General features: G+C 48.5%; 1 pseudogene; it reads right to left on the bottom strand.

The window, feature by feature from the left end:
- Window positions 1-9,452: 9,452 nt before the first annotated feature.
- Window positions 9,453-9,571, bottom strand: LOC146044328 (5S ribosomal RNA; annotated as a pseudogene).
- Window positions 9,572-9,813: the final 242 nt, after the last annotated feature.

The following is a 9,813-nucleotide window of genomic DNA, read 5'->3' as shown; positions in this document are numbered from 1 at the left end:
AACCAATGCGTATGCAGCACCTATAAGTTAGTCCTTGTGCATGCACCTGCTCGGCTGTGCTCCTGGGAAGGGCTTTGTAGTGGCATTAGCATAAGGTCACAGACGTGCTGCCACCTAAAGACCAGTGGTGTGTATGCTGCGCCTCCTGGACTTCTTGGGATTGTTCCACTAGTTAGGCCTTCTTCCCGGGGTCCTGGCTGGCACCGGACGGCAGAAGGATAGTTGAGCCACGCGGACACTGGAGGGCACAAGGATAGTCAGGCCAGGCTGGCACTGGAGGGCAGAAGGATAATCAGACCAGGCTGGAACTGGAGGGCAGAAGGATTGTTGAGCCACGCTGACACTGGAGGGCACAAGGATAATCAGGTCAGGCTGGCACTGGAGGGCAGATGGATAATCAGGCCAGGCTGGCACTGGAGGGCAGAAGGATTGTTGAGCCACGCTGGCACTAGAGGGCACAAGGATAGTCAGGCCAGGCTGGCACTGGAGGGCAGATGGATAATCAGGCCAGGCTGGCACTGGAGGGCAGAAGGATTGTTGAGCCACGCTGGCACTAGAGGGCACAAGGATAGTCAGGTCAGGCTGGCACTGAAGGGCAAAAGGATTGTTGAGCCACGCTGACCATGGAGGGCACAAGGATAGTCAGGTCAGGCTGGCACCGGACGGCAGAAGGATAGTTGAGCCACGCTGGCACTAGAGGGCACAAGGATAGTCAGGTCAGGCTGGCACTGAAGGGCAAAAGGATTGTTGAGCCACGCTGACCATGGAGGGCACAAGGATAGTCAGGTCAGGCTGGCACCGGACGGCAGAAGGATAGTTGAGCCACGCTGACACTGGAGGGCACAAGGATAATCAGGCCAGGCTGGCACCGGACGGCAGAAGGATAGTCAGGTCAGGCTGGCACTGGAGGGCAGATGGATAATCAGGCCAGGCTGGCACTGGAGGGCAGAAGGATAGTCAGACCAGGCTGGCACCGGAGGGCAGGGGATAGACAGGTTATGCTGTTACTGGATGGCAGACGACAGTCAATAGGTCGACTGCTATTGGGCGACATACGTAGGGTTCACAATAGTAAAAAGGTCAACGTGATAATAGTGAACATGAATTTTTCACAATATAATTACCCAAAGCAAGTTGTGCGGAGGGAGCCACGTGAGGGGACGCACTACACAAGATACAAACCAACACCACAAAACCTAAAAAAATCATGTCAACATTGTCGACCTAATGAACGAAAGCCCTGCTGACACTAACCTTACAGCAATCACTGACCACAGCACACATAGCATCAAACAGTGGAGGGGTCTGTAATCTGTTCGGAGCAAGATGTACTTCCAGGCCACCCTGTCCAGTAAGGCCACACCCCCATTCAGCTGAGGCCCCACCTCTTTTGCATGCAAGGAACTGGACCAATCAGTGTGGCCGCAGGAAGAAGGCCGTGTAAGGTAACCAAATTATTTTTTTTTGCGAGCAAAAGCTCCCACCCTATTGGAATCCCCCTCTGTGACTACACCACACATACGGGCACTTTACGGATATTGGGGCAGATGTATTAACCAGCGTTAAGTGCAAAAATGCACTTAATGCTGGTTAACTGGGGGGGATTACGTCTGTCCCTAATGTATTACTAGCGCACCTAATGTGCGCTAGTGACAGCCCGCCGAGTTACGCTCGGCGGGGCTGTCCCTGCAATCCCCCCCAGGGATTAACGGCCGGGGCGATGTATTAACAGCCTTCAAGGCGTTAATTCGCCCTGGCCGCTTCGCCAGCTCAGGGCTAGCGTTGTCCTATCCCCCACTGTGGGGACAACGCTAGCCCTGCGTCTGGCTTGGGCTGCGCTGGAGATCTCACGGTTTTTGCGAGATCTCGCGCATGCCCAGTAAGCCGGGCGGGGGGGCGACGGGGAGTGCGCATGTGCGGGGCGGCGAGAGAGCCGATAAGGAGAGCCGTTAACGCTGGGGATAACGGATCTCCTTATCGGCTTGGGGGATGTTAGTACATCTCCCCATAACGAGTGCCCGCTTCTCCTCTTTATGCAGGAGAAGCGGGACTCGTTATTTCACAAACATAACAAGCTTAATGATACATCTGCCCCAGTATATTTTATATTGGATACAGGGGGTACTGAGCAGGTAGCACTGAGCCGCCCAATGGAGGGAAACATATTAGTAACTTGTTTCTGTTGTCTCTCTCCCTAGACGCGAGACGCCATACAGCGCCAGGACACAGCTTCAGCCGCCATAAATTCCCGTACAGCCGTCATCTTCAATATGGCGGCACAAGGAATTGGATTCTGCATTCATTTCATATGGATTTCATGTGTTATATATTTTTATGTGATTATAGGGGTAACTGGAGTATAGCTCGTGACGTATTGGTGAAAAGGCAATGCGTCAACACAATATGGTCTACATCAGTGGCCACACCCACTGCCACCAACTGCCATTCCAAATTGACTCACTGGCACTGGAAGTTGAAATTTGAATTGCACTGCAGCCCCACCCTTGGATCCGGCACTGGCCGAAATGCATTCGTTCGACAGGTACAAATGGTAAAATGATGAAAGGTGGACATGGCAATGGTTGACACTTTTGGGGGGTTTTCCACACGTTTGCTTTACATTCCCTTGGGAAAAGCTACCTGTGGCGAACGCAGCGAATGCGGAGTCAGCTACCTTGCCGGAAGCGCGGCCGGCTAAGCAAACCCTGGAGGGTATACATCTGTACTTATGGTGGTCACATAACATGGAAAATAGCAGCTTTGGCCTAAAAATACAATAAAAAAATATATTTTGATTAATTTTGTGTTGACATTTTGTCATGTCCTGTTGACCTAATGCTTCCTGACGATATAATGTCGATGGTAGGTCCCACTGACTATGGCACAGATAAAACAAGCTCAGCTTTATATTCAGCTTAGAATGTCACACACTGTCACACACCCTATTTTCTACTAGAAAGGAACCTAGGACACGAGGGCATGAGTATAGATTAGAAGAAAAAAGATTTCATTCAGCTAGTAGAAAGAATTTCTTTACGGTCAGAACAGTCAAACTCTGGAACTCTCTTCCCAGAGAGGTGGTAACGGCTGGCTCATTAAATGCGTTCAAGGCAAAGTTGGACAAACATTTACTGGAGAAAAACATCCATGGGTACTGTAACGATCAGATCAGGTGATCGATCAAATTAACGTATGCCTCCTGTTATGATTATCTGTTTAATCAATGTATGTCTGATATTGGTGTAATAGTTACGTCTCCTGTGAGTATTGGAATCAGGACATGTCTTGTATGTAAACTGTAGGTGACCCTGGTTTGAGTTTGAGGCCTGTATTCCCTCAGTGTGACATCTGTGGACTCCTCCGGAGTTAGGATGTAAGATAAGATCTGAGCCCCTCATAAACCATGGTCCAGGAGAAGAGGTTAGAGTTTGTCCCCTTCCTTCACATCTCTTATCAGTGGGTCTGCTATGCAAGGAAGGAGGATCAATCACTTTGAAAACAGCAGACTGTCAAAGATACATTGCCAGGGACCTTCCACACTCCTTCAGCATGGAAAGAGTGGAATCCCAAGGGTGGGAGGGATGAGGGAGTCTGCAAGGTATAACTAAGACCTTTCTCCCTATAGTCAGTGTCACTACCTGGGGGTCTAGCAAACAGGCTGTAGGCGACGAGAGATTTCTTGTGGAGGACCCCCCCACGTCAGGATCTGTATTTAAGTGTAAGATAGGTTCTGTCATTTTTTTCTTTTTATTTTATCTCTGAAATTTGCATTTAATCGTTGTGTGTACTTTTAAAATCATTGTAATGTCTTGTAACCATTTTGTTTAAAGCTCTGTAGTATTTCTAGGAATAAATAATACATATTCCCAGTTCTGGTTCTGTGTTCCTAAGACTCATTATCCTCAGGAGAGAAAGGCTGGAAAACGTTACCATTGTTATCTTGTATTGTGTGGTCAGGGGCGAGCCAAGCCGCCCCTTGCGCAGTTTCAGGCGCTAAAATCAGGTTTTGGCTGGTGGCAGTGTACCTCAAGGAAAGGACCCGAGTGTCCTGAGTGAACCCCAGTCACGGCCGGCGCTGCTCAGATTGACGTATCGGAGCAGGCGACCGGTGGGTCCGTGACATTTGGTGGCAAGCGGTGGGGTGGAGAATTCATTTTTCTCTTTAAGAACTTAAGTGAGTGTGGGTAGAATTTTGTGAGAAATACCCACATCACCAGAATCAGAACTCAGAGCTTTACTATAGTTTTAAAAGTCACACAGTGGATGCAATTTCTGTTCCCCTCCCTTCTCTTGTTTTTCTTTCCTATCATTTTATTTGACAAGTGTGAGACTCAGGATGGCTGATTACCAGCAGATGAGGAGAGATGACCTGGCGGTCGTGTGTGTGCAGAGGAATATCCCTTGGTCTGGCCAGAGTAGAAAACGTATGATTCAGGCACTAGTGGATGCCGATCGGACTCTAGCTGCTGGAGGAAACCAGTCCATGGACAATCCTACCCCAGGGGCTCAGTCAGCACTGGACAGTACAAACGATGCCGTGCCAGGGTCAGACACTTCTGCTGGACCCAGCAAGTCTACACTGCAGAGCGACCTTCTAGCTGCTAGCAGGCAATTGAAGAATGTGAACCCCGTATTCGCTTTGCAGCTGGTGCAGTTCTGCCAAGGCATTGTCGACAGAGAGGCTGCGGAGCGCAAAGCCACTGTGGACAGAGAGGCTGCGGAGCGCAAAGCCGTACGGGAGGCTGCAGAGCGTCAGGCTGAGCGTGAGTACCAGTTGGAACTGGTGAGGCTCAGAGGGCTGATCGCTGTTGGTGAACCAGTGGAGGATGATACAGGGCATCATGATGGCGAACCTTTACGTGAGACTTTATCTGCCGTGGCTACTGAGTTAGCAGGAGATGGGCTTCGTACTGAACTTTTACTGTCTGTGGAAGTAAATAATGTGTTGGATCATGATGTGGACTCTGTTATCAATCATGGGGAGCCTAACAAGGGACAGAGGTCCCAAATGACCGCTGACGCGAATTTCACCGGACCGCGTCATGCACAGTTCCCTGTCTTGGAAGCAGACAGAGGAAGCCAAGTGAGTGTCAGCTTGGTTGTGAATAATGATCTGGCCCTGGACACTACAACCGATGCTCAGAGAGGTGACATCTCTGCTAGTACCAGGGAGACTGTAGGATGTGTGGCAGTCAGGGAGACTGCAGAGTACCAATCTCCTACAGCACCAGAAGAGCCCAGTGAGTATTCTGACCCATATGGTGATGATTATCCGTTTAGGCTTATGAGCCCAGAAGAACTCACTACAGAATGTCAGCTGCAAGGTATCTCCTGCCCCAACAATTCCCGCTGGGAGATGATCAAGCGGCTCACCCGTGCACGAAATGATGAGCGCAATGTTTTCGGCATGTATCGCGGTGAGTTTCTAACCTGGGGTCCCGATGCGACTCCTTGGTTACTGCTGAGAGACCTGACGGACTGTTTTGAAATAGCGCAGCAATATGCTTATGATTGTAAAAAGCTCGATACTCCATGGTGGAAAGAGCAGTGCCGCTGGGCAGATGCTGAAAGGAATCGCCTGGAACAGCTTCTATCACCAGCTATGGAACCAACGACACAGCCTACCAGGGTTTCCCTCATGGACATGGTACCCGGGCCTGCTACAATCGGTGTGGAACCTGTTCCAGAGACCTCACATCACAAGGCCCAGTTTAAACTGCTGGAAGATGTGAGCCGCATGTTCCCACCCGTTGCTCCAGATTTGTTGCCGGAAGCGACTGACTGCATAGTGAAAGTATGCAGGGATGAGATTATGTCGGAAATAGGAATGGGACTTTCTGACTGTATGCACACAAGTATGTGTGGGACTACTGATGTGGGACTTTTATTAACTCCACACATATCTGTCAATGTCGCTAACCCTTCTGAACCATATGATGCATCTCAGGTAGTATGTAACCATGCTGAACATTGCAATGTTCTTATTTTGTGTGAAGCCCCTGGGATGATCTGTGATAGTGCCGTACCTTCGGTGGAGGGTGAGTTAGAGACAGGTATAGTGGGTAATCCTTGCCAGTTTGTGGGGTTAAATGAATGCCCTAATCTAGTTGGGAATGAGACACCCTCACTCACCAGTGGTAGGAGTGCTGCTGGTGATGTCATTAAGGTTGCTGTGCTAGACGTTAACCCTGTTCCTCCAGTGATGTCTGGTTGTGACATGGTGCCCGGGGACGCTAACTACACAAATGGGACAGATCTGAGTTGGTTGCAGGCAGCGCATGTACCTGCCAATAAGTTACTGGTGACAACATGCTCAGATAACCCCATTCCTGCTCAGAGACAATGGGATCCAGATATAGCGTTTTTGCCACGGTGCAATTGTAAGCCAGCAGGATGGGCCCCATGTGTTGTGGAAGATGCACAGGCTAATTTGCAGGTATTGCAGGATGTCTCCCCAGGTTATGATATTGATGTTACTGTTGATAATGTGATGTCTTGCGCTACTGTGGGAAATGTGGTACCAGGTATAATAAGTGACCCGGTGGGTCCTGTGTGCACTGTAGACCTGTCAGATAGGGAGAGAGTGTCCCTTACTGCAGCTTTCCCCCCAAACCCCCCTCCTTACTGTAGCCACACAAACACAGATACAGGAACACAGCAGGGGTTACCTCCAGACACTGAGAACTCTCCAGAGAGTGCATTTTTCCAGCATCACTGGATAACGGATGCCTCTCCTGAGAACCTCAGTGGCACCACCCCAGCCACAGAACCTGCGGGTCTGGGAGGGAAGGTCAGGCTCAGGAAGGTGTCCTGGACTGCCATGGAAAGCTCGGCTTTCCACGCAGAACTGAGAATCAACCCTGCACAGGCTGCCCCATACCTGGGAAGTGGGAAAGATACCCCTGGGTACAGTGAAAGGGTTGTTTTAGGAATAGAGCCAGTGGCTAGTAGAGAAGCTGCTGTGTGTAACCAGAAGGGTGGGAGGGCCCGTGAAGCACAGGTAAACTCAGCTATATTAACCTCAGGAAAGCTGAGCTGGGATGTTCCCAAGACAGGGGACAAGGACCTGCTGGTATTCCCCCTTGCAGAAACGTGCCCCCCTTCACAATTCACACACACAGACACAGAGGGCGAATCTCCTCACAAAAGGATGAGGTGTGAGGTGTTGAGTGAGTGGACCTTCCCCCCAGTGAAGGGGAGGGGGGGTCAGTCAGCTCAGGTGAGGTGCTGGGAAGACATTTTTAAGTCTGTATATAGTGCTGGGAGAATGCCCCACACCTGTGGTATAGTTAAACGTGCCGAGTTACGAGTCCCAGGGGGATGGCCGTTTGGGGTGTGGCGGAATGGTCTGGTACTGATCTCAGTGAGTAAGGCCAAACTGCCAGCTGCAGGGGAGAATCCGTGTCCAGAAGTCCGACGCACAGCTGTGGTGGGCTGTGTCATTGCCAGCCGGGATGGACACAGCTCCCACTATATCAGTGTGCTCACAGACTATGGGTTCGAGGACACCTGTGTGCTTTTAGTTTGCCATCTCCTGCGAGAGGGACAGGGACTATGCCCATTGCCCACCCTAGCCACGGCTATGGCGTCAGGTGGTGCCATGACAGACGTCAAGTATAGTGAAGTGTTAGTACAGATCCCGCAGAATCAGTGGCAGTCTGTCTCAGCACAGAGACCACTGCTACCTGTCCAGGTGATGTAGTTAATAGCGCACTGATGAGACGGTGACGTGGGTCACCGCCTCTGTGCGCCATTTTAAAAGGGGGAGGTGTAACGATCAGATCAGGTGATCGATCAAATTAACGTATGCCTCCTGTTATGATTATCTGTTTAATCAATGTATGTCTGATATTGGTGTAATAGTTACGTCTCCTGTGAGTATTGGAATCAGGACATGTCTTGTATGTAAACTGTAGGTGACCCTGGTTTGAGTTTGAGGCCTGTATTCCCTCAGTGTGACATCTGTGGACTCCTCCGGAGTTAGGATGTAAGATAAGATCTGAGCCCCTCATAAACCATGGTCCAGGAGAAGAGGTTAGAGTTTGTCCCCTTCCTTCACATCTCTTATCAGTGGAGGATCAATCACTTTGAAAACAGCAGACTGTCAAAGATACATTGCCAGGGACCTTCCACACTCCTTCAGCATGGAAAGAGTGGAATCCCAAGGGTGGGAGGGATGAGGGAGTCTGCAAGGTATAACTAAGACCTTTCTCCCTATAGTCAGTGTCACTACCTGGGGGTCTAGCAAACAGGCTGTAGGCGACGAGAGATTTCTTGTGGAGGACCCCCCCACGTCAGGATCTGTATTTAAGTGTAAGATAGGTTCTGTCATTTTTTTCTTTTTATTTTATCTCTGAAATTTGCATTTAATCGTTGTGTGTACTTTTAAAATCATTGTAATGTCTTGTAACCATTTTGTTTAAAGCTCTGTAGTATTTCTAGGAATAAATAATACATATTCCCAGTTCTGGTTCTGTGTTCCTAAGACTCATTATCCTCAGGAGAGAAAGGCTGGAAAACGTTACCATTGTTATCTTGTATTGTGTGGTCAGGGGCGAGCCAAGCCGCCCCTTGCGCAGTTTCAGGCGCTAAAATCAGGTTTTGGCTGGTGGCAGTGTACCTCAAGGAAAGGACCCGAGTGTCCTGAGTGAACCCCAGTCACGGCCGGCGCTGCTCAGATTGACGTATCGGAGCAGGCGACCGGTGGGTCCGTGACAGGTACAAATAAGAAATATAAATTGTCTGTAAAATACCAGAACCTACCAAATCAGCAATGGATATCTATACCAGGTTGAACTAGATGGACGCAAGTCTTTTTTCAGCCTTACCTACTATGTAACTATGTGAACAAGGGTGTGTAGATCCGCACAGACTGGACAGATGATTTTATTTTGATATATAACCAACTTATAGAAACTACTTAAAAAGTTTTGTGTAGTTATGGGGTTGGCGGTGCGCCCTGCGTTTATATTCAATGCTAATACACTGGGGTTTTGGTCAGGAAAAGGCTGACAAAGACAGAAAAAACGCTTTTTGGGCGCACTCCTTTTTAAATTTGACTGAATTAAGTGATTATTTTAAAACATAGCTTTTATTAGAGACTTTTATAAAATATGTGGCACATTAAGAAAAATTAATTGTTTTGGATTTGTTTAGTATGTAGTGTGATCCTTAAACTATAATTGTTTAAGGGATAAAAATTATTATATCACACGTTAGTTTATCATTTATGCACTGTATTCTCAAAGGTACGATTACCAGTGATCATAGGCAGAAAAATGATTCAGTTCCCCTTAGGAAATGACAACAATTTTGTGCTGGTATTGCACAATAGGTATACCAAAATGGTTACCATACAAAAAGGGCCTCAGACATAATTGGTACTCAATCTGGCAGTCATATATACAGCAGTTGGATTGAAGTGGCGATTCACCTCCCTTGTATTTATATTTATATTGCCACACCTGGTCTTCCCCAGGGGTCTCCCACCTAGGTACTGTCCTGGCCCTCCACTGCTTGGCTTCCAAGTTCGGAGAGGGTTTGGGCAATCCAGCGGGGTATGGTGGCAATATATCTGGGTTAATTCGGTGTACTTCAATCCATTGAGGCTGTTGGACTACAGATAGAGATGGCGCAGCCGACTCGACCAATGGGTTTGAGAGAGGCAGACTAAATGTGCAGAAATACTCAAAGTCACAAGTAAAGTATATATATATATATATATATATATATATATATATATATATAAAAACGGTGTTTTGGTATTATGGCGAACTGTGAATAGGAGAGCCAAAGTGTATCACTATATATAAA

The sequence above is a fragment of the Crinia signifera genome, chromosome 19, assembly GCF_055691185.1.
Source record: "Crinia signifera chromosome 19, ASM5569118v1, whole genome shotgun sequence".
Classification (NCBI taxonomy): Eukaryota; Metazoa; Chordata; class Amphibia; order Anura; family Myobatrachidae; genus Crinia; species Crinia signifera.
Note: the sequence above shows the minus strand (reverse complement) of the source record. Positions and strands in the feature narration are given on the sequence as shown.